The sequence below is a fragment of the Magnolia sinica genome, chromosome 16, assembly GCF_029962835.1.
Source record: "Magnolia sinica isolate HGM2019 chromosome 16, MsV1, whole genome shotgun sequence".
Taxonomy (NCBI): domain Eukaryota; kingdom Viridiplantae; phylum Streptophyta; class Magnoliopsida; order Magnoliales; family Magnoliaceae; genus Magnolia; species Magnolia sinica.
Window position 1 is genome coordinate 67,769,275 of NC_080588.1, and position 22,241 is coordinate 67,791,515.

A 22,241-nucleotide genomic window follows, 5' to 3' on the forward strand; every position below is an offset into this window, starting at 1 on the left:
ATTTTATATAAAAGCTTTTTTCTAAAACTTAATTTTACCAAATAAGCTTATTTAAAACAAAAGCTAGAATAAAAAGAGGTTATTAGAGTAGCTCTTATTTGAAAAGCCCTTATTAGATTAGAGTAGAGATGTCAAATTGACCCTTAATTTATACAAAATCAATCTACACTATCCAAATTAACGGTCTAGTCATAAATTTTTTATAACCAAAATTCACACTGAAATCCAACTAAATCCTAACCATCCACTCTCTCTCTCTCTCTCTCTCTCTCTCTCTCTCTCTCTCTCTCTCTCTCTCTCTCTTCATACAAACATTGTTTACCACCATGTGTGATAATCATTGACCATCCATTCTAAACTTGGACAGTCTAAATAGGTCAGGCGCAGTTTAGGTGAGGCACGGATAACATCTTAGTAGGTAAGGCCCCGTAGGGCCCACCTCAATGCATTTGTTATAAATCCACGCTAGCTATTCATTTTGCCTGCCCATTTGAAGACATGGTATCAAAAATGAGGGCGATCCAGTTCTCATGTGAGGGTTCCTACTCATGACTTAGTGGTAGAGTCGCAAGAGTTTCAACACTAATTAGGGTCATGGGTTGGAGTACCCATTTGTTATGTGTGAGGATGCAAAGGTGTGTGCGTGAAAAAGGAGAAATTTACAACTTTACGGCCCATTTATGGCCCATATACATTTTTAAGCCCACTTCTTTTTACCTCGCGAGAATAATCCCCATGCGTACGGATGACTTGCCAAAGGTCGAAAATGCTCCTACTTTTTCAGAAATGTGATTATTGAAAGTTGGGGGTTTCCTATAACTACGGATTATAACTGTAGCCATAACCATAGCCCCTGCTTTTTCAATATGTCCTTCGATATGTATCAAAGGTCTTTTGATATATACTTCGATATGTATCGAAGGTCTTTCGATTTGATCGAAAAAGGTCTAGAACTGTCCAGCGAGTTTGCATAAAGAATCTTGCAATTTTCGATACATATCGAATGTATTTTCCTTATGGCTATGGATTATAACCGTAGCCCTAATTGTAGTCTATGGCAGTTTGTGGGAATTTTTTTTTATATATAAATTTTACATGGAGAACTTTATTCTACCTACAATTTTCTCTAATACATATTTATCTAAATATCACTACTAGAAAACTGGACAAAGGCTACGGATAAAAGCCGTAGCTAAATGCTTAAGGCTATGGTTATAGTTCGTAGCACGACCATAGCGATTGATGCTGTAGCCATAGGTCTTAAAGCTATGGCGACGGATTTAATCCGTAGTCATAGAAACAATAGGTACGAATAAAATCCGTAGCAATACTTTGCGTAGCTCTAAAGTATATACAGCTACGGATTATATCTGTAGTTGAAAGTAGAGCGAGAACCGTAGCGATGGGCTAAAATTAGCAACAACTACGGTTTCTAGATAAAGAGCTACGGTTAATAACCATAGCTACTGCCTATTTTTTTAAAATAATTAAAGAAAATATAATAATGACATCTCTTACCATTGTAGTACATGCCCTGATAGATCAACTCAAATAAGCTAATATAGATAAATACTTCATGGCTAAATCATTCATTTATTCAATCAAACACAATCATGCATTCATTCATTCAATCAAATACAATCATTCATTTTAATCCATTCACAAAAGTACAATGCCAACATAATAGTTATATGTCTATTTAAAGTTCTTATTGACAGCAAGATCCAATGCCTTCTCGCAGCCAAATAGCTTCTCAACAATTGTAAGCAAGAACTCAATGGATGTGCCTCTACTGGTTATCAATTTGCTATCAACTAACACCCTATTCTCAACTTCGCTTTGATCCAAAAGCTTACTGCACATGGCTGAAAATTAATTTATCATACAAATAATGTAGTCATATAAAAAAGCTATGCCCCGAAACTGAAGAACTAAATTATAGAGAAAGACGACTACGAGATGACATAAAAAAAAAAGACAATACTCAGGAGCATACATTGATCTTCTCATTTATGAACAAGCAAAATCTGCAAATAAATTGAATACCTTCTTTTTTGAAGAAAATTTAACTCATTCAGCATCCTGGGAGTTCATCCCTTGCCTTAACTACACGGTCTCTGTCATTGCTGTCAACAACAAAAATGAGTCCTTGTGTGTTTTGGAAATAGTGCCTCCATAACGGTCTGATCTGTTTTCAGAGAATTCACAGCACCATATCATTAGTGAAATATAGTATGAAAATGCTTCAATAGTCAAAGTAGGCATGGATTATCAAATAAAACAGACAATGGTGGTGAAGCCCTACCTTGTCTTGATCCCCGACATCCTAAACAGTGAAGCTGATATTCTTGTACTCCACCATATCAACATTAAAACCCGTATTCCAGAAACCCAATAGGAATCATGATATTACTAAAAACCCTTTTCCAGAAACATTAAAGGCAGTGGGGTCCACTCCCGTCACATAGACTACAAATGGATGAACTTAGTAAACATGAGAAATTGTAATTTGAACCAAACATAACTTGAAAAACTCACATTTGCATCAATAATAGGTGTTTTCCAATGGTGGATGGAATAGTACCAGAAAGCATATTGTTTCTTAGGACTCTATAGAGAAAAGCACAATTCAAATATATATGAGTATCTTGTTTTAAGTTTCCGAGGCATGGATGAAAAAAGGAAAAACAAAAGATCTAACAGATCAGTATTACTACATATGATGAGATCATATGGTCTTACAAGTTGGTTAAAGATGTCATATTCTCAATAAAATTCAACGACGAGCTCCCAATAGACACGTCACTGAGCCTCCTGCATGATTACACAATTAGTTAAGACTATTTGGAGAAAAACAATTTGCAATTTTCAAGAGTTCAACTTTAAAATCAAAATGATATTCATGTAGATAAATATGAGCTATTTCCTTTTTTTTTTTTTTTTAATCATGGTTGCACATCATCAGAGTTAAATTGAACCAACAAGTAGCAGGGATATGATCAAATCTCCATGGTTGCATTGCAAAAGTCCAACACAAACAATCTACAACTGAACATAGCTAGTGGGAAGAATTTCAACAAACACAATGAATGTTTGAAAAGAGTTATCAATCAGGATAACTAGCGAATTTGGATTCTTGAATTAAATAGAAGACACACCTCCAGAAAAATTGGTGTCCAAAATCTTGAAAAGTAGTGGCGGAATGTTCTTTTCCCCTGCTTGGCTTCCAAATTTTCTTCTACCTACATATATTTGGCGATGGACAATCCAATCAACATAAATTTTTTTACTCCCATCTTTTAGAAAACCAAAATTTTCATTCTCCAAATTTCTCCTGTTTCCATATCTTTGACCATATCAAAAGTGAACATTTCCTGTACTGCTTCTTTGCAGTATGTAATTTTGCTATGGTTAGAGAACATAGAACATGGTTTAATATAAATAGGGAAAGTTAAACCAATTGACAGATTGGATCGCCCGAGGAAATTTGATCAAAAGTAAATAGGAAAAGGTGTAGCTCAGATCAGCCAATGAAAGATTATCTGCAGTTAATGGGGAAAGTTGTGGCTTGGATCATCCAATGAAAGATTCAACAATAAATAGGAAAAGGAGTGGTTAGGATCATCCATGGGTCAAACCTTAGCTTGTGCTTGGCCCACTTACATTCGTGGAATGGTCCAACTGCATTGTGTAGACAAGTCCATTTTGTTGAGATCCTACGATTGACCAGAATTGTATTTTCATGATGCACTTAGAGAGTTTGAGTAAATATGTGACATTAATGTGGCAAGAAATGAGCATGAAAGAAAATGGAAATTGCGAGAATATCAAGTAAGAGAGTTGGTATAGATGATTTACCAGTGCAACCTCTTCATAGTTATCAATTAATAAATTATATAGCTTCTTCAATCCACCACTTGAAGTCAAAGCAACTTCCCCTGCTACACCATGTTAGTTTCGAGTTGGACTTGAAAAGGAAAGAAACTCAATTTGAAGGAGACTTCCTCATTATGAATATACTTGAGAAAGTAGTTGTAACTTCAAGACTTTCATCTCTCCTGGATTAGTTATTTCAATTCAATTCATTAGTACCGATGTCATAACAGTGGTAAGAAATCCAAACAATACCCTTTTGGTGATATTATTTGGATTCTTTCATTTATATATTTGGAATTGTAATAGAAAATTCTTTGGCTTCTTGTGCTGCTTGATATTTTCAGTTGGTTTGTGGGGCATCCAAACCGTGCATCAGGTGGGCCCCCACCATGTGGATGACATGGAGCATAAATCAGGCCACTAAAACAAATCGATTGTGCTACTCATGTACAATACAATGGATGGTACGAGAATTGCAAACAGTCCACATGTGTGGCATACATATGTGGCCTACTAGATGAGTGGAAAGGATGCTTTTGGTCCACAATTCAAACAATAACTGATATGACTCAAAAAATACAGAGTCGTACTGGTTGATCATTTAAACCATGGTGCCATTCATGAGAATGCTTCTGTTCACAGTAAAATCTAGATAAATTCCACCACTAGTGGAAATCTAAGGCTGTGTTTGGATTCACTATTGAATTGAATTGCAATAACTAGGACAATACATTGGAAGTGGCCAAATTGCAATTTCCTCAACTGTTTATTGTGAGGGACTCCACTCCCAATTGTAATTTCATTATTGCCAAGTTAGAGTCTATAGGAAACAAACTACGATTAGAGGGTAAATCCTCCTAAGTATTTAGAAGGTAATTACAATTCCACCATTTCCACTCTATCAAACTAATAATCACAATCCAATTCCTTAGTGTATTCAAACATAACCAAAAGTAGGCAAATCACCTAAGGAGAAGGGATTGCCTCATTTACATGGTCCTCTTACCTTACCTCCTTCACAGATTATCAACTACATTATGAACTCTCACTAAATTTAGACAAGTTGCCTTACATTAAGTATACAACAATCCATGCATGCAACAAAACATACAACAAGCTTTGGAAACCAGTACTTCAACACAAACCCATTAAATTACAAATTCAGCCAACTCCCTGTTGTTGCTGTTCTTGTTAACAAAGTTTTGAAAAAAGAAAGTCCAGTATATAAAGAGAAAACAGAATTTAAGTGATAATTAATATTTTAATTCATAGCAGAGTATGGAAACATCAATAGATTTCATTACACAATGTGCTATATATTACTACGGCAATGCAGATAATGCAGTTGAGCCAGCAGGAACTAACAAAGATATTTCTTACCTAGTAGATCATTCCTAATAGAAAAATGATCCTTGAATAAAAACTGACAAAAACCATTAGGTATAGAAGTAATTCCTAATACCAAATTGAAGAATAAATCAAGCACTATACTTTTAAACAGATCGATACATTTTATTTTCAAAGAACTATCAATGCAAGAAATCTCTACTTGAACACAATGCCCAAACCTTTCTAAGTCTTATGCAACTTTCTTCAACCTTCCCACAGTTTGCATGCAAAATTGTGAATACCTAGTTAGAAACACATGAAAAAATCACATTCAATTGAGGAAAGACCAAAGCTTTAATGGCTAAGATCTTCCAATTGGGAGATTTTGGGGGAATGGCCCATCCATGATGGGGCTGTCAGATCAATGGCTTGGACAGACGTACTATGAGCCCCACATCTATAAACTAAGCTCCAAAGATGGAAGTTCCCTATTTGGAATGAATAGGGAATTCAGCCTCCAACAAAAAAGAAATGTCCACAAGATAGTATCATTGTATCATCCATGAGACTGCCACTAGATACCGCATCCACATAAAGAAAATAATCAAATGTCCGAATTAATGCAACATCCTCCAGAATTAACAAATTAGCCTTCATGAGATTAGCAGCAGCTTCAATGGCCTCAATTCCAGCAGAGCCTGTATAATAGCTGTTCCGAATAATTTGCTTGTAGCATTTGTAGCCCCATATATGATCCTTCCACCATGAACCCCAAACAGTTGTGTGATTATTGATATAAACATCTTCTTCATATTTGCTCCTTGGAAGGGATGTCACCTATAAATACATCGTCATACTAAATAAGCTCCTCCACAAAAAGATTGAGAAAATTGAAAGACAATCACCAACTTTAGAACTTTTGCAGCTACCAACAATTCCTTAGAAGTGGTCGACCCATACCATCAATTTCCAAATAATTGAAAGAAATTTATCTTCTTTTTTCTTAGTGAAATGAGTAATGTAAAGGTTCTGTCACAATTCATTAAGACAACCATAATTTACCTTTTCCTTTGCTCGTAGGGATTTTTATTATTCAAATAAATATATATTTATGCTGATATTAATTTAAAACTTATATCACAAAGTGTTTGGGGTATAATTAGTCTAACTAAAGGTATGGCCCGTAAGGTGGCATGGCAGAACATGATTCATATAGTTGACCCCAATTAATTGGGATAAGGCTTAGATGATGATGATGATTGTCACGCCCCAAATTCGGAGATCGGACTCACAAGAATCTCGATCACCGAATCCGGTACTGACAGCTGCCGTAGTACCCCATTCTCGGCTCTCAGTGCCCATATGCCAGATTCCAATCCTGGGATCCTACAAGGAGGATTTTCCAACGAACTCGTAAGAAGCATAACCACAAGTTTACCCAAATTATAAAGACGATATCATCATCACATATCGACTAGTATAATCATTTGAATACAATGCTAAAAGGGAAATACATATATAAAAAATCAGAGCTCCAGAAGTCCACTACACGCTCCAAGCTCAACGCTGCTGCTGCAACCCAACGTCACCTGCACGCATCTATCGTGCGTAAGCTTATAGAAAGCTTAGAGGGTGGTGAAAGTGTGTGTACAAGGTAAGTGCCAAGTAAGCAATATTATAGTAATCAGAGTAAGCGGATATACCGATAAGCCCATAAATCATACAATATCAAAGAAATGCGAAAACATGCTGATAGGCCCATAAATACCATCAGCCTTATCCAAATAATGCGATGCAATAATATAATAAAAATAATATCATGTACTGATGAAGCAATGTAGATCAGTTATGTAATGCGGAGACAGTAAGCCAAATATTAGATGCTGATGATGCAACGTAATATGCGATGCGAATGAAATGACTAAGCTGGAGTGAAGTTGGGATGATAGTACATAGTATCGCAGGCTATGGGGTCCATCACAAGGGACTTCTATCCAAACCAATCCCATATCTAAATTTGGATAGCCAGACTCAATGTAGTAGACTCCTAATCTCAGGTTAGTCGTGCGCCCAACCAAAATCCTTACCATAACGAAGGTACACAACAATTAGTTACGCACCACTAGCCCGAGTGGATAGTGAATGAATGAATGAATGGGCATGTAACTCCTACTCAATAAGTCCATATATCAGTACGGTTCCTCTCTCTAGGAAATCACCGGGGTCTATTACACTCCAAACCAAATTGCCGCCTCATCGCGCGCAACAAGGTGAGTGGAAGAGACCTCACTATCCGCTCGCCAATATTGGGCCCGGGTCGTTGATAGCGAACCCATTCCTCAAGCTAGTCAGACTCAGCATAGCATTGCCCTCTCCTCTCGAGCAGGTAAGGTCGTACCTTCTTCCAACCGACCACGACACAGTGGGAGACGCGGCCTAACGGTATATGGCCCTCATGCGCTTATGCATCCACTCGGTCTAGACGTTGGAGCAACCTTTGGAACCAAGAGGGTTCTGGAATTTTCACCCAAGGATATCTATAGCACCCCATGTAGAACAGATTTTCGGTGTCCCATCTGGCCATCCACAAAATACCTGTGGAGGCTACGGCCCTGATGTCGCTAGGGCATATGGTGGTCATGTCACATAAATGCGAGATGCATGAGTCACACAGTCCAATCATGCATCAATTTTATGCATGCCATGCTCTCATGTGGGGCAACTCCGCCTATCAGGGAGCCCTATGAATAACCTGCCCTATGGCATATGCAATGGTCAATCACATTTCATAACAAACATGCAAATGATGCGTATGGGCATGTATTATGATGCTATGCCGTCACATACTCATAATCAGTATTAATAACCGGCATCAACAATCGGCCTCGACAATGTGGACATTTAACCAACATTGCCCCCAAGGAATGACCACATAGAGCAAAATATATAATGGGCCCACGGCCTCACACAAAGGCCTAATATACAATACGATGGGCTTTACTCAAGGGTTTAATACACATCACGATGGGCCTTTCACATGGGCCTAACATATATCACAATGGGTTCCATCGCCTAGCTCCCAAATGCATCACAATGGGCCTCATTACATAGGCCTTGACAATCGAAAATCGGCGTATACAATCTGCCTCAACAAATCAGAATTGACCTATACAATCGGAATCGGCCTATACAATCGACCTCGACAAATTGAAATCAATCGATAATCGAACTCGGCAAATTGGTCACGTCAATCGAAATCGACAATCGGCCACGATAATCGAGATTGATCGATAATCAGAATCGGCAAATCGGTCGCGTCAATCGGAATCGACAATCGGTCATGACAATCGGGGTCGATCGATAATCAGAATCGGCAAATCGATCACGACAATCGGATCGATCAATAATCAGAATCGGCAAATCGGTCACGTAAATCGGAATCGGCAATCGGCCACGACAATCAGGGTCGATCGATAATCAGAGTCAGCAGTCACGACAATCGGATCGATCGATAATCAGAATCGGCAAATCGATCACAGCAATCAGAGTCAGTAATCGGTCACGACAATCGGAATCGATAGATAATCAGAATCAGTAAATTGGTCACGTAAATCAGAATCGGCAATCGACCACGACGATCAGGGTCGATCGATAATCAGAGTCGGCAAATCGGTCACGACAATCAGATCGATCGATAATCAGAATCCACTATCGGTTGCGTAAATCGGAATCGACAATCAGCCACGACAATCGGGGTCGATCGATAATCAAAGTCGGCAAATCGGTCATGACAATCGGATCGATCGATAATCAGAATCGGCAAATCGGTCACATATATCGGAATCGGCAATCGGCTACGACAATCAGGGTCGATCGATAATCAGAGTCGAAAAATTGGTCACGATAATCGGATTGATCGATAATCAGAATCGGTAAATTGGTCACGCCAATCGGCCACCACAATCAGAATCGGCCTCGATACTTAGCCTCAACAATTGGAATTGATCTATACAATCGGCCTAATCAAAAGCCTAAGGGGAAGGTCACGTATCCACAATGAGGACTTTAAACCGTCATTGCCCATCAATGTGGCCATTTAACCAACATTGCTCCCAAGCAGTGGCCCACATAGAGCCAAACGTAAAGTGGGCCCATGGCTTTGCACAAAGGCCTAATATACATCGCAATGGGCCTCATACAAGGGCTATATACACATCACTATGGGCCAGAAATACATCTCAATGGGTCGTATCCATGAGCCGAAAATATATCATAATGGACCTCGGCACATGAGCCATGAATTCATCACATTAAGCCTTGCCCCATGGGCTTCGAATACATCACAACGGGCCTCGCCCATGGGTCTCGAATACATCACAATGGGCCATGACCCATGGGCTTCAAATACACAATAGGCGGGCCCTACACATGGGCCTCCATACATCACAAGTGGGCCTTAAATATACATCACATTGGGCCTCATGAATGGGCTGCAAATACATCAAGGTGGGTCTCATGGATGGGCCACAAATACATCAAGGTGGGCCTTACAGATGGGCCACAAGATACATCAAGGTGGGCCTCATAGATGGGCCACAAGATACATTAAGGTGGGCCTCAAGTGGGAGCTTGGATTACATCTAAAATCATTTCAATAGTTGCAGGTGCAACATGTGCATCACTGTACACTATCATTCCATGGGGCACATGGCCCACTAATGATGATCAACACTGTCCAAACATTGTCCAGATAAATCAGCACCATCTAAACATTGTCTGTGTAAATTAGCACTGTCCAAACGTTTGGACAACACCGTCCAAACATTGTCTAGGTAAATCAGCACCTCCCGAACATTGTCCAGCATCGTCCAGACCCTCTGGACGGTGTGGATGGGACTGGTACATCACGGTCAGGCTCATAGCACCGTCTAAATACATCCAGCACCATCCAACACTGTCTGGACGGTGTGGATGAAACAAGTACATCACGGTTGGCCCCACAGTAGATGGGTTTCCACGTGGGGCCAGCAGATATGTATGTGTGTGTGTGTATATATATATATATATATATATATATATATATATATGTGTGTGTCTTGATTTGCAGGGCAATACCATCCAACGTCCACTGATGGATCGCTGGATAAGACACATACACGTAGGTGTGTCCCACCCTCACACGAGCCACACGTGTGGGGTGGGCCACGTTGTATTCAGTTGGACGGCTTGTATAAACACATATATCTTGCTGACGTCTCACAGCACCGTCCCAATCCATGGTCGATGCAGATGTAGGATACAAACATCAAGGTGGATTACCCACCGTCCAATCCACTAGAAGGTGGATGGAAGGGAAGAAACATTACATCTAGTGGGGCCCACGTGGGCCCACCAGCTATACATATATGCATATGCATGTTGTTCACTCCCCAAGTATAGGGTTGTGATGTAGTAATAAACTTGGTGAGACCGAGGTCGAATCCCAAGGGACTGATACTTGTACGTTATCTGAAACTAGGTAGAAATAGAACTAGCTTAAGATGAAATCTAAATTCAATATAAAGTGATGAATAATGGTGAGAGATTAATCTAAAACTTAAGAGAAATCAGAGACAGGAAACTAGGGATTCAGAGGATCCACTTGTAGAGATTAGGGAGATCTTACGCCTGCTTCAAGAATCATGGAACTTAACTGAACTTACCTGATATAAGTTTCAAGAGATGAAAGGTATAGGAATTAGAATGGATTCCATCACCAAACCATGCCCAGGAGACAAAGTAAACAACAGAATTAAACTAATTACCAACCAATCAACATGTTATGAGGGTTAGGAAGGGTACCGTCATCCGACTATACCCATGAGACTATGGTGAACAACAGGGTTTCCTGACGTCATAAACATGAAAAAAAAATAAAGAAACATGCTCAAAGCCATCACAGACCTGTTGTAATTTTAGTTACAACAGACCATTAAAAACTGAAAACATTCCCTTACAATCAACCCAATACCAAATCCATTCAGTTTAAACAAGAATTAAAGGCATAAAATTCTTCCCATCACGCTACAAGCTTCACCCCTTAGCCCTAGCTAAGGGGTTTAGCCACACATGAATGGGCTGGACCCTTTAGACAAAGCAAATAAACAGAAAAAGAAAAAGAAAAGAACAAGAAGGAAAGAAAAAACCAGATATCACTTCCTACTCCAGCCTCACGTCCAGCCACGTCCAAGCCTCAGCCGTCTTCCTTTCCCCCCTACGGCCCTCTCTCTCTTTCTTCTTATAGGTAACGGACATCTTGTGTGCGTAGCCTTTACGCACAGCAGAAGAAGCTGCGTGCGTAACAGAGCTTACGCTGGACGTTGGTGGGCCCCACTTCTTGGTGTCAGGTGAAAGATCCACGCCGTCCATTAGATTCTACTCGAAAAACTATTTAGAATTGACTGGTTTTGGGTTAGATTCGGTGTGGCCCATGGAACGTTTCATTACACCGTCCGTCTTCCGTTTGGATAAGAAATTCACACAATCGCTTGTATGGGACCAGAAAAGAATCATATCCAGGGTCTTGGCCATCCTCCAGAGCAAATGGACGGGTCAGATCATCTAATGGAATGATGGGTGGGGCCCACTGTCAAAACCCAGTGGAACACGTCCGTCACTAGACATGCGAAACGTCAGTATTTGGATGTTTTGCACAAAAAATGGGTGGGGTCCACTGCGATGCCTGTCCTAGAAATCCACTCCCTCCATCAGCTCCTGTATATAGTGTTGGCCCATGGCCTCTAGTTTAAAGTAGATCCGACTTCAGGGTGGACCACACGCTTAACCGATGTATGGATAACATTCACCGTTAAAAATACAATTGGCTTCACGTATGCTTGATGCATAACACAATTGGCTTCACATATGCTTGATGCCATGGCACATCATTTACAAATTGTCATTCTCTTTTGTTATATCTTCTACCGTCAGTATCTCCTAATTGCACCATGCAAATGACACCAAATTTCACTAGGATTTGTTATTTTTCATGCTCTTTCTAACACTTAAGTTTGAGCCTTAATCGTTTATGGATTGCCAAGATGCTCTTTAATGGCTAGCGCCCTCTAATCTCTCTGTTGGGCCACTTCCACGAGGATCTAATGGTTGAAATTTGACGTGTATGGTTAATTTATGGTCCTTAGGCCATGTATGAAGTTTCGAGCCGAGTGGATGGTGGAAACCCTGTGATCTTGCATTCTGACTAACTTTCAGGCCACTTGAGCTTCAGTTTCTCAATTTTCTCGGATCTCTGGCGTGTATATCCATCGATCTCGGTCCCCTGGATTCCATTCCTTGCTCTGGTGACTTCGGAGAGTTAAATCCATGCTTTTAATACTCTTTTTCAATCAAAGCTCCTTATTACATCCTGCAACAAAAACACGATTAAATTATAATATTAGGCATTATCATGTACGTAAAATAGGGCAGTAATCGGGGTCTGCTATGCAATATTCGACCCTCAACACATGTGTATATATTATATATTATATATCATTATATTATTTAAAAGAAAACGCACATCCAGGTGCTGGCATTATCATGCTCTACCTGAGATTTGAAGCAGCCTTTGGATGGACGGTTGATCGTAACATGTACATCACGTGGGATCCACAGAACCTGCTGATGTAATCACAGCAGTGGGTCCCACCGTTTGAACGGTTAGGATATAATACATACCTAACAGTCAGACCCATAAAACATTAAAGGCATTTACACAGCAGCTGCTGTTGCTGCTTGTCCAATGGACGGTTGGATGAAACACATGCCTCATGTGGGTCCCACCAGAGCTTGCTAACGTCAAATACAACAGCAGCAAGGGCTGCTGGTGAGGTACGCCGGCTAATCCACTTCCATTTCCAAGAGAAAGGGGGCCCATTTGTGGGATGAATCCCCACCGTCCCAACTAGTCCAGCACCGTCTAGATGGCCTGGATGGTGTCGATAAAATAAATACATCACGGTGTGACCCTATAGCACGGTCCAACAGCCGGACGGTTGGATGAAACACATAAATCAGGTGGGCCACATAGTCATTTCAAAAAGAGAGAGAAAGAGACAAAGAAAAAAAAATCGGAGTAGCGGAGGGACCCCGCCACTATGGGTCCCTCTTTAATACAAATCGCACATCAAGATGGGTCCCACATATGTGGACCCTTAAATAATCAAAATCAAATCATAAATTACCCACCTTAGATCTCTTCTTCATTCTTCCGCTAATGCACAATAGAGCTCTAAAGGTTCAACTTCAACGGTTGAGATGATCTTTGGATGATGGAGATGGGAGGTAGAAAAGTGGGCCACACAAATTCTCCCATGGAAGCTTGCTTGGACGTGGGATGCTTGCTTAGAGAATGAGAGAGATGAGAGAGAGAGGTGTAAGAGAGAGAGAGAGATGGGTGTGATGGGTGTGATAGGTGTGGTGAGTGATGGGTGTAAGAGTTTTTTTTTTTGACTTTTGTGGTTGCTTAGTGTAAGAAAGGCATGGGTGTGTAAGAACTCTTTTTGACTTTGGGGTTGCTTGGGAATGGGTGAAAGGTGATGTGTACTTGACATATACTTGACATGATGGGATTAAGTGATTGATTGATTGATGTAACAAGTTATAGAAATTCTCTCGGAATTCGCACACGCGACGTTTTCCTCGCACCAAACGCTGGCCCACATCTCCTAGCTAGAGTATCGGATTAGCGTGCGAGTCACAGTATTGGAACCGTGGCGACGGCGCGGTCGCTAGGGTACAAGTCTTGAGTTAAGTCGATTCAGGTTGACGGCAAGTGACTTAGGGTTGCACGCAAATACCGGTTAAGGGTCGAAGGTTACCGGAATTTGACCGGGAAGATCGCAGGAACCTACAGAACGGTACGGTCTAGGATACGGGTCTTATAATGATGATAGCACAAAGTTTGAGAAGTGACCAAAGAACTTGGGAAGTGAGTGTACCTGACTATGATTTAGGATATTCTGCGTATGGTGCAATGTGTAATATAGTAACACTTTGATGATTTGGGACAATATGCTGTTCACTTCCCAAGTGTAGGGTTGTGATGTAGTAATAAACTCGGTAAGACCGAGGTCGAATTCACAGAGACTGAAACTTGTACGTTTCCTGAAACTAGGTAGAAATAGAACTAGCCTAAGATGCAATATAAATCAAATATAAATTGATGAATAGTGGTGAGAGATTAATGTAAAATTTAAGAAATTCAGAGGAAGAAAACTAGGGATTCAGAGGATTCACTTGTAGAGATCAGAGAGATCTTATGCCTGCTTCAAAAATCATGAAAATTAAACTGAACTTCTTGTGATATAATTCTAAAGATATGAAAGGTATATGAATTAGAATGGATTCCATCACTAAACCATGCTCAGGAGACAAAGTTAACAAAAGAATTAAACTAATTACCAACCAATCAACATGCTATGAAGGTCAGGAAGGGTACCGTCATCCAACCATGCCCAGGAGACGATGGCAAACAACAGGGCTTCCTAACGTCATAATCAAAATAAGGAAAAAGAAATACTCAAAGTCATTGCAAACCCATTGTAATTTCAGTCACAACAGGCCATTAAAAACTGAAAATATTCCCATATTAAAATTACATGGAAAACCTCTTCAATTTAAATAAAAAGGCACAAGCAACATCTCTCCCATCGGACTACAAGCTTCACCTCTTAGCCCCAGCTAAGAGGTTTAGCCTAAGATAGACATAATTAGGCTAATTCTTTAAAATAAATAAAAATAAAAGAAAACAAACTCTTCACTACTCTGTCTGTGACTGCTCCACATCCAGCCGAGTGCCCCAAACCGAGTCTCCCACGGCTGCCTCTGTCCACGTCCCCACGAAAAAAAGATCCCCTCCCCACACGCTCTCCCTCCTTCTTATAGCCAGGGAGTCGGTTGGAGAACCTACGCACCTGCGGAGCGCTGGAGTTGGTGCGTAAGCTTGCTTTACGCCCCTGTTTCTTTTACGCAGCAACTGTAAGCGCGTTGTGTTTGCCCCATGAATGCCTCATATGCTAGATCCAAGCCATCCAGGCTCCTTGAACTTGATCGGTGGTCCCCTGGGTTGGATTTGGATAGTCAGAATCATCGGACCGATCCTGTCAATGGTCCCTGAATGGCCCGGATCAACCGGGTCTCGGACTATGTTGTCGCAAGTTGCTTGCGCTGACGCTTTGTGTGGCCTAGGATCGATCGTCAGGCCATAAATCCATTCTGACCATTGGATTGGTCTCGCAAACCAGTCGGAATTGATGTTGTTCGGGTCGCATCTAGTGTGGCCCATCAAGAATATCGTTCTACCGTCCGAACAGCGTTTGGCCAAGACTCTTTTGAGTGTGTGTGCATGGGTTTGGAGAAACTCCTTTTGTACGGTCGGTTCGACCTTCTGGAACGAATGGACGGCTTGGATCGTCCTGATCAATTCAGAAGGTGGCCTAACATGATTTTTCGCAAGCTCCGTTGCAAAACAGAGCTTTCGAACCTTTGTTTTGATGATCGGTGGGCCTATGATCAAGGTGTTCAGGACAATCCAATCCATTTATTGGAATGCTCTAGAAAAACCATTCGAAAAAGACTATTTTTGAACTAGAGTCGGTGTGGCCCATACGATCTTCTGTGCTACCGTTCATCTTGCGTGTGGTTAAGATCTTCACCCGTATGCTTGCATGAAGGAAAAAGGAAACCTAGGCGTCGATTTTGGCTAACCCTTGGAACGAATGGACGGCTCTGATCATCACTCCGGGCGTCTAGTGGGGCCCACTGGCCAAAACCGCAGCTGTGGAGTGAAGACGCTGGAGTTTCTTTTGAAAATTTGAGAAGATATCGGTCAGCGTAACGCTGACCGATTGGGACAATGGCGGTGCACGGCGAGTGCGTGCACATTGTGCACATGCACTCTCTTGAGTGGGGTCCACTGAGATTTTTGTGAGAAATCCGTTCCGTCCATCCTTTTCCTCATCCACTTTAAGGCGTTGATAATGAAATTTAAGTATATCCAGATATCAAGCGGGCCCCAAATCAAGATTTTAGGGGCTGATCTGTTCGTTGGGCCACTTTTGGAGGGATCTGATGGTTGAAATTCGCCATGTACGGTTAATTTGTGGGCCCTTGGCCATGTATGAAGTTTTGAGCTGAACGGATGGTGGGAACCTCGTGATCTTGCATTCTAACTGACTTTCAGGCTGCTTGAGCTTTAGTTTCTCGATTTTCGCGGATCCCTGGTGTGTAATTCCGTTGATCTTGGTCCCCTGGAGTCCGTCGCTTGCCTTGGTGACTTCAGACCTTTAAATCCATGCTTTTAGTACCCTTTCCCAGTCCAGGCTCATGAATACGCCCTGCATCACAAACATGATTAAATCAGGCCGATGAACAGTACTATGTTTGTAAATCCTGGCAATAACTGGGGTCTAATATGCAATATTCGACCCTCAACACAACCCCCAACCAGCATCTTGCTAGTCCCGAGCAAGGTATGTGAAAAATAAATTGAGAATTACAGGACAATTTCTACAAACTTGAGAGATTTATGAAAAACAATTCAGATACTCGAATTCTAAGATTCATGAATGTTGGCATTACTTTCTCCTGAAATCAAGCTCACGGTAAACTTCATAATCAAGCTCAAATATTAATCCATTAATTAGAACGATTCTAAATATTGAGTTCCATGGGTGTATCGTGTAATCTCAGCTTATCATTAAGGTTCACTTCTTAATTTCATGATATTATCGGTAAACACTAAGATAATTCATAATAACTAAAACTTTCCTCACGGATCATCTTTTCATTAATCGACCTTTGATATATATTTTTTCATTAAAATACCGCCAAGGGGAGGAATCAAATCTTCGCCTATAGGGAGCAAACCTATGATGAAGACCATTGCCCACCCCTTTCCGTCGGCTACTTTGGGAAATCAAATCTTCACCTATAGGGAGCAAACCCATGGTGAAGATTATTCACCCAATCCTTTTAATTTTCTCAGGCCGGTTCCTTCATGCTTAGTGAGTACCAAGTAAATCCTTCAATATCAAACTGAGACCTTAATGTGAAAACGAGATGTGACATGTGAGATCATAACTCAATCAAAGTGTACAACTTCTAATTCTGGATTAACAATTCAAACTTAATTATGCAATCCAATAGATACTGAATCTAAGCGTCTTAAATTTCCAACATCATGTATCTTGAAATTTCAAGTGCCCTAGATGACCGTCAAAATCCCTTCGAATTCACAAGAAAGTCCAAAAAAAAAAAATATTTAAAAATTTTCACAAATTTTGCTCAAGACCAAGAAAACGCTGATTAGGAAACCTAATCTCCCACCCCCAACCTAAAATCTACATTGTCCTCAATGTAAAAGAAATAAGCATGCAATGTACATGGGACAACGAAAATATAAGAGGAGTGACGGAAAGATATTACCTGGATGAAAGAATCAAGAGGCTTTCCAAAGATATCTACGTAAGAGCGGGTCAACACAAAAGAAAAACCAACAGAAGTAAAATAAAATAACAAAAATAAAATCCTACCTATACCACTTTCGTAGGTGTCTCGATTGCATTTAGCATATGCAACAAGCCTTTAAACCCCTAGGTTGCCCCTAGTGGACGAGTTGTAGTCTCGTGAGGGTTTGCAGTAATGTTACCCACAAACATTGAACTAACTAATGATATAAACGAAATGAAATGAAGAGCTGGGTTGCCTCCTAGGAACGCTAAGTTTACCGTCTTCAGCCAGACAAATAAAGCAACTACCCTAGTCCTATGAAAGCGATAAACTTACCTGTACCTCCATCAGACTAGGAGATCAATCTTGGTAAACAGGAGCAGTCAGGGACATGGACATGTCCTCTGAATCAAATTTCTCGACAAATGGTTTCAATCGATGTCCATTGACTTTAAACTCCATGCCATTGTCGGGATCTCTTATCTCAACGGCCCCATGAGGAAAAACAGTAACAACAATGTAAGGGCCGGTCCAACAAGATTGAAGCTTACCCGGAAAGAGATGTAATCGAGAATTGTATAAAAGGACCTTCTGACCAGGCGTGAATGATTTTCACAAAATGTGTTGGTCATGAAATGCTTTCATCTTGTCCTTGTAAATTCTCAAATTATCGTACGCATCATTCCGGATTTCCTCAAGTTCATTCAATTGAAGTTTGCGTAGCGAGCCCGCGTTGTCCAGATTGAAATTAAGATTTTTGATCGCCCAGTATACTTTATGTTCCAGCTCCACAGGCAAGTGACAAGCTTTCCCATAGACAAGTCTAAAGGGAGACATTCCAATAGGGGTTTTAAAGGCAGTACGGTATGCCCATAAGGCATCGGTCAATCGGATTGACCAATCCTTACGATCAGAGTTAACCGTTTTCTCCAAAATGTGTTTAATTGCCCTATTAGAAATCTCATCTTGCCCACTTGTCTGTGGGTGGTACGGGGTGCTCACCTTATGAGAGATACAGTATTTCTTCATTATGCTCTCAAATGGTTTATTACAAAAGTGTGAGCCCCCATCACTAATGATGGCTCGAGGCGTTCCGAATCGAGAAATGATGTTTTCTTTAAGGAATTTAATGACCGTGCGATGGTCATTAGTTCGACACGAAATCGCTTTGACCCATAGTGACATAATCCACGACGAGCAAAATATACAGATTTCCAAATGATTAGGGGAATGGTCCCATGAAATCGATGCCCCAGCAATCAAATGCTTCAATGATAAGGATGGGATTCAAAGGCATCATATTTCGACGGGACAATGCTCCTAATTTCTGACAACGCTCACAAGCTTTGCAAAACTCATGAGTGTCCCTAAATATAGTGGACCAGTAAAAGCCACACTGCAGAATCTTAACCGTGGTCTTTTTAGCAGAAAAGTGACCACCACAGGCCTGTGAGTGACAGAAGGAGATGATGCTCTGATGCTCATCGTCTGGTACACATCTCCTTAGGATTTGGTCTGGACAATATTTAAATAAATAAAGATCATCCCAGAAAAATTTGCGCACCTCGGTGAAGAATTTCTTCTTATCTTGCGCAATCTACTGTGTCGGTATGGCACCTGTAGCAAGATAATTAGCAATATCAGCGAACCAAGGTGAATGGGAGACTCTGAACAGTTGTTCATCAGGGAACATGTTGTTGATATGGGTCGTCTCAAGGGAATCAGAGGTATTAAGGCGAGACAGATGATCGGCCACTACGTTTTCTACTCCCTTTTTATCTTTAATTTCCAAATTAAATTCTTGGAGTAGAAGGATCCATCGTATCAGGCGGGGCTTAGAATCATTCTTAGAAAGAAGATACTTAAGTGCCGCATGATCTGTGTAGATAATGATCTTGGATCCGATCAAGTAGGACCTAAATTTATCCAAAGCGAACACTACAGCTAGGAGTTCCTTTTCCGTAGTCGAGTAGTTCACTTGGGCAAAATTTAAAGTTCTACTTGCGTAATGAATGACGTAGGGCCTCTTATCTTTTCTCTGGCCTAGAACCGCCCCAAGAGCATAATCAGAAGCGTCGCACATAAGCTCAAAAGGAAGGCTCCAATCGGGTGGCTGCATGATAGGTGCAGTGGTTAACGTGCCCTTAAGCTTAGTGAAAGCTTCCTGGCATTGCTTAGTCCACTCGTACGGAGCATCCTTTTGAAGAAGATTACATAAAGGACAAGAGAGGAGACTAAAGTCCTTTATGAATCGCCTATAAAATCCTGCGTGTCCTAAGAAAGATCGCACGTCTCTGATGTTCTTGGGTGGAGGTAGGTTAGAGATAAGATCAATTTTTGCCTTATCTACCTCGATTCCCTTGGACGAGATGATATGCCCAAGGACAATTCCCTTCTGAACCATGAAATAACACTTCAACCAATTAAGTACCAAGTTCTTTTCTTCACATCTTTTCAGCACACATTTAAGACTTTCCAAGAACTTGCTGAAAGATGGACCGTAAACAGAGAAATTGTCCATGAAGACCTCTAGATATTGCCCCACCATATCAGAAAAGATACTAAGTATACATCGCTGAAAGGTGGCAGGGGCATTACATAGTCCGAATGACATCCTTCGGTAGGCAAAGGTGCCGTAGGGACATGTAAATGTAGTCTTTTCCTGGTCTTCAGGGGCTATCTCTATCTGGTTGTAGCCCGAATACCCGTCAAGGAAACTGTAATAGGAATGACTAGCTAACCTTTCCAGGATCTGATCAATGAATGGTAAAGGAAAGTGGTCTTTCCTCGTGACGGTATTCAACTTCCTGTAGTCAATGCACATTCTCCAACCAGTAGTGACTCTAGTTGGCACGAGTTCATTATTAGCATTGGCTAGGATGGTGATTCCGGACTTCTTAGGGACCACTTGAGTTAGGCTCACCCATTGACTATCAGATATAGGGTATATGATACCCACGTCCAATAATTTAAGAACCTCAGCCTTAACCACTTCCTTCATGTTTGGATTTAGTCTACGTTGTGGTTGCCGAGCGGTTTTTGCATTATCCTCAAGATATATGCGGTGAGTACAAATCGAGGGATAGATTCCCTTGAGGTCCGCTATCGTCCATCCCAGGGCTCCTTTATGCTCAATGAGAGTAGATATGAGTATACTCTCCTGTTCTTTCTCTAGGTGGGCAGAGATCACCACCGGGTATGTCTCATCTTGACTTAAATAGGCATATTTCAAATAAGAGGGTAAAGGTTTTAGGTCAAGCTTCGGCGGCTTGAGGTTAGACAGTAGAGGCACTACATCAGTTTGTGGCAATTCTTCAAATTATGGCCTCCACCGGTTAACTTCAAGTACCGGTGCAGTATCAAGCAAGGCGCACGTCTCCCTAATCATGTCATCATCAAAATCATGGGAGTGGGCCAGGCACGTCTCTAGATGGTCGGAGGATAAGGTTAGAGGTGTCATATCTTCCACCAAAGAGTCAATCATATTAATGTCGTGGAAATCGTCATCCTCCTCTAAGTTTCTGCCGTTATTGAAAAAGATGTTTGACTCCAATATCATATTCCCAAAAGACATGTCATGACACCATTCCTGCAATTGATAATTGCATATGAAGTGGCAAGGAATGGGCGGCCAAGAATGACGGGGATCTGAGTGCTTATGTTATTGATGGGTTTGGTGTCCAAGATGATAAAATCTACAGGGTAGTAAAATCTATCAACTTGGACCAACACATCCTCAATTATCCCTCTTGGTACACGAACAGAGCGATCAGCAAGTTGTAGTGTGGTTAGGGTGGGTTTTAATTCACCCAAACCTAACTATTTATATACCGAGTAGGGAATCAGATTGACGCTCGCTCCTAAGTCAAGAAGTGCGTAATTAATTCGATGGTTCCCGATTACACATGATATGGTTGGGCTACCGGAATCTTTGAATTTCTGTGGCACGTCTTGCTGTAGGATAGCAGACACTTTCTTAGTCAAGAAAATTTTCTTTTGAATACTTTGCCGTCTTTTGGTCGTGCATAAGTCTTTCAGAAATTTGGCATATGAAGGAATCTGTTTCACGACATTAAGTAGAGGAATGTTGACTTTCACTTGTTTCAACACCTCTAAGATATCCTGAGAGTTAGAGAGAGGTTTTGGTGAAACCAACCGTTGGGGGAACGGAGCAACTGGCTTCTCTAGAAGTTCCGGTTCTAATTTTTGTGGGGCATCATTAGATCCATCATTGTTGTCCTCTTCTAGTTCTTGAGGCTTTTCGGGCCTAACCGGAAGAGTTTTATCAATGATCTTTCCACTCCTAAGAGTGGTGATGGATTTAGCGTGCCCCATCTGATTTGAAGAGCTGGGATCATTAATCTCGCACTGCGGTTTAGGATTGGGGAGAGGTTGTGCAGGAAGCATCCCCTTTTCTATAACTGTCATACGAGAATCTATCTTTTGCATAAAATCTATAATTCCCCACATTACCTGAGCCAGCTCTTGTATGGAATTTTGAACCGGTTCCTCTTGAGGTTTCACTTGATTTGGATTTTGATTGAAGA

General features: G+C 41.0%; 1 long non-coding RNA gene across 3 annotated transcripts; it reads right to left on the reverse strand.

The window, feature by feature from the left end:
* Positions 1–1,622: 1,622 nt before the first annotated feature.
* LOC131229454 (uncharacterized) lies at positions 1,623–3,709 on the reverse strand. Of its 3 annotated transcripts, none has more exons than XR_009163334.1 (6): positions 3,159–3,709; positions 2,702–2,814; positions 2,539–2,610; positions 2,306–2,469; positions 2,047–2,188; positions 1,623–1,865 (listed from the first exon to the last, which is right to left on the reverse strand). It is a non-coding gene; the product is annotated as an uncharacterized LOC131229454 (long non-coding RNA). The 3 variants fall into 3 exon arrangements; XR_009163332.1 differs by having other exon boundaries at positions 2,715–2,814; positions 3,159–3,705; XR_009163333.1 differs by having other exon boundaries at positions 2,743–2,814; positions 3,159–3,704.
* Positions 3,710–22,241: the final 18,532 nt, after the last annotated feature.